Below are 4,282 nucleotides of genomic sequence, written 5' to 3' on the forward strand. Positions count from 1 at the left end.
TTGGTCTAAAATTTTGGTGAATTCACAACACAAAAAGGAAATTTAAGTGAAAAGTAAAATCAAAACGAATGATTTTGCTTTTCGATGCTCTTGATTGGAGAGGTAAAGCGGGTACGTCTTCTCTGAAGGTCGGGCAAGAAACCGTAAAACTGTCTCTTTTTGCGTATATCAGCTTCAATATTACAGAAAGAATGTTTATGTTCGCATAGCATGTATGAATGTATGTATGTATGTATGTATGTATGTATGTATGTATGTATGTAATAAAAAACAACAATCAACAGGCATGATAGAGCAGCACAATACATTCACTGGGTAATTTGCAAAAACCTGGACCTGCCCTATGATAAAAACTGGAGGGAACACAAACCACCTCCAATGCTTGAAAATGGTCACATCTCACTCCTCTGGAACTTCACTATCCAAACTGACATAAAGATAGATGCGAATAGGCCAGACATTATACTGAAAGACTTCAGACAAAAATCATGCCTCCTCATTGATATGACTGTCCCAATCGATATTAATGTATCTATCAAGACCTACCAAAACTGAGCAAGTATAAAGATCTTGAAACAGAAACTGGCAAAATGTGGAACTTCAAGACTAAAACAATACCTGTTGTCATAGGTGCCCTAGAAATGATAGCAAATGGGGATGACTCCTACCTAACTCAGATACAAGAAAACCCCCAAATTGCAGAAATTCAAAAGATAGTGCTCATGGGAACTGCCCATATCCTACGTAAAATACCGTCTACGTAATCTCAAATTTTAAAACAAACTCCTAATTTTCTTGTTTTTTTAAACATTCTGTAGAACAATACTATGTGCAAAACCAAATATATAACACCCTAGGCATAACACCAGCATGAACATCTAACTTGTTGTCTCTTGAGGTCTTTGGGTGAGACGTGGAGCCAACTTGTACAAATACAAAGCAAGAGACAAACAACAACAACAACAACAACAACAACAATAATAATAATAATAATAATAATAATAATAATAATAATAATAATAATAATAAGTAAGACACCACGAACGTTTAACACGTGAGATGACACCGGGGACGTTTAACAGGTGACAAGACACCGGGGACGTTTAATATGTAAGAAGGCACCGGTGACATTTAATATGTGAGAAGACACCGGGGACGTTTAACGTGTGAGAAGGCACCGGAGACATTTAACATGTGAGGAGGATACCGCGGACGTTCAACATGCGAGGAAGACACCGGGGACGTTTAAAATGTGAGAGTGATAAAACACTGCTCCGAATTCTATCCAAAAACATCGGGAATAAAGCCATCACATGGAGCCAAAAATAGCTGACAAACTATTGGACTATATCCGAGTAAGTAATACTCATTGAAATTTATTTCTATTTTCCAAATGAAATTATGTATTTTAAATGGATATCGTCTCCACTGCTCGCACAGCACATGTAAACACGCTCGCCATATTACGATCCCATTAGCATCAGACCATCTCCGTCCCCAAACACTATGTACTAAAAAAATTACAAATAAATTAAATAATACCGGTATTATTCAACATAAGAATAACAATCAGGAAGTACGTACTTTAAACTTATTACACAAAAAGTATGAAAAACTACACGTGCAAAACAATTTAACACAAGAAATAAACGGACCGGTACCCTACAAAAATGATGACCGTCAAAATAAAGGGGCAGACGTTGTTCCTCATGTCCCGTAAATAAAATCAAAAAAGCATAAATGGACACGTGAGGAATATATTTCAATCCTACACGCTTATTTTACAGCAGTGCTCTACCCAAAGAACGAAAACTCAACAACATATACATACAAAATCTGGAAGAAAAATAGCCTAAATAAAAACTTGGATACAGCAATGAACCCTAATAAACATACGAAGATATATTCTCAAAACAAAAAAATAATATCAGAAATAGAAATAGAACACTTAAAAGGAAAAATACATCAGAAAAATGTAGATAGAAGCCACACGGTAATGCCAAATACTATCATAAGCACTGGAACTGTAAAACACGAAGATAGACGTAACATGTCCAACAAAAGCGAAGTAAACAACAAAAGACAACAAACTCAGACCGTAGGAATGTATAATAATATGCAAAAAGCACCAAACCCAAACACCACAGACAAACATATGAACGGGAAGGAAGGCGAAACAAATTTAAAACCTGGAAACAGTGAAGGGGAGTCTAATGATTATGATACTCTAAAAATGAGCATAATCAAAGAACTGAAAGCCACAGATCTCAGTATGGACCACAAATTATACCTCTCGAAAACCAAAATAGATCATAAAACAACATTAATAATAAATAGCATGAACCTGGTCGTCACAGAACTAATAACCACAGAAACAAATGTCAAGAAATCATACTACCTAACAAAGAAGAAGAAGAAGAAGAAGAAGAAGAAGAAGAAGAAGAAGAAGAAGAAGAAGAAGAAGAAGAAGAAGAAGAAGAAGAAGAAGAAGAAGAAGAAGAAGAAGAAGAAGAAGAAAATCTATACAACAAATGAAATCCAAACTAAAACTAGAACAGCAACGGATAAAACCATGATAAAACGATGGCAAGAAAAGCCCCTATATGGTAAATACTGGGCTAAACTAAATGCAAAAGAAATAGACAGAGAAAAATCCCAGCAATGGTTGAGAAGCCCAGGACTCAAAGCAGAGACTGAAGGATTTTTAATTGCAGCAAAAGACCAAAACCTCCCCACCAGAAATGACCAAAAAACATGTAATGAAAAGAAACATAAGTGACTGGAGAATATGTGGAGATGGACAAGAAACAATGAATCATATTGTCTCTGGCTGCCCAATCCTGGCTAAGAAGGAATATATTCACAGACACGACAGAGTTGGGACCTACCTGGAAGCTACGTCAACACTACGGAATAAATCACAAAAAAGATGGTAGAAGCACACGCCAGAAAAGGTCACAGAAAATGAGAAAGCAACAATACTATGGGATATGCCAATACACACAGATAGAGAAATTAAGGCCAATAGGCCAGATATAGTTGTCAGAGATCATGAAGAAAAAATGCTTTCGAACTGATATACCAACACCAACAGATAACAACGTTTCTCTAAAAGAAATGGATAAACTTACAAAGTACAAAGACCTGGAAATAGAGGCAACTCGAATACGAAATCTAAAAGCAGAAACAATTCCTATCATAGTAGGCGCATTAGGCATGATAAAAACATATTCAAATACACAACAAAAACACCAGGACTAACAAATATATATAACAGACAGAAAATATTACGACTAAGCACTGCACACATGCTACGTAAAACACTTTCAATACAGTAACCATAAGAGCATCACAGCAAACCACAGCACATACCCAAGGTACACAGAGCTGCGCTCGGTAGTGCAGTGAAAGCACGTAATAAAAATTAAACAACTGAATAATAATAATAATAATAATAATAATAATAATAATAATAATAATAATAATAATAATAACAACAAGCAGAATAGTCATGGCTTAAATAACGACAATAACAACAAAGATAGCTAAGCATAACTTTATTATGTAACGCCTTGGGAGGCCGTCGGTTGTCAAGAATCGTTAGCACGCCGGGCGAAATGCTTAGCGGTATTTCGTCTGCCGTTACGTTCTGAGTTCATCCGCCGAGGTCGACTTTGCCTTTCATCCTTTCGGGGTCGATAAATTAAGTACCAGTTACGCACTGGAGTCGATGTAATCGACTTAATCCGTTCGTCTGTCCTTGTTTGTTCCCTGTGTGTGTAGCCCCCTTGTGGGCAGTAAAGAAAGAAGTGACTACGAATGGCAAATATGAGAGTATGGGATATTTATACATTTCTTAAAGACATTAAGAGTGGGAAGAGAGGTGATAATATTAAAGCAAATCGTGGATTCATATTCTGCAGAAATACAATTAGGATGTGACTAGGGTGTCGGTCTATGGTTGACAATTGACTAGTTTTCGTCTCAGCACTAACATATTTTAGCGAGAATTTATTTTAACTGCCCCATGCCTCTCCAATTTCGTTTTGTTTTTTTTGCAATGCCTCTTTTCTTTTTAAGTGATAGTGGGGAAAAAATGTTATTCGGATTTTTATGTTTTGAAGATCAGAGATTCGGAATTTGCGAAAAGGAAAGAAATTAATTGAAATTCTTTTTAATTAAATTTGTATTTTACTCAGAAGCTGGTTTTTAACTTATTTTCAGTTGGTGTATACACACACTTGTTATAATTCTCTCTCTCTCTCTCTCTCTCTCTCTCTCT

Source organism: Octopus bimaculoides, chromosome 4 (genome assembly GCF_001194135.2).
Source record: "Octopus bimaculoides isolate UCB-OBI-ISO-001 chromosome 4, ASM119413v2, whole genome shotgun sequence".
NCBI lineage: Eukaryota > Metazoa > Mollusca > Cephalopoda > Octopoda > Octopodidae > Octopus > Octopus bimaculoides.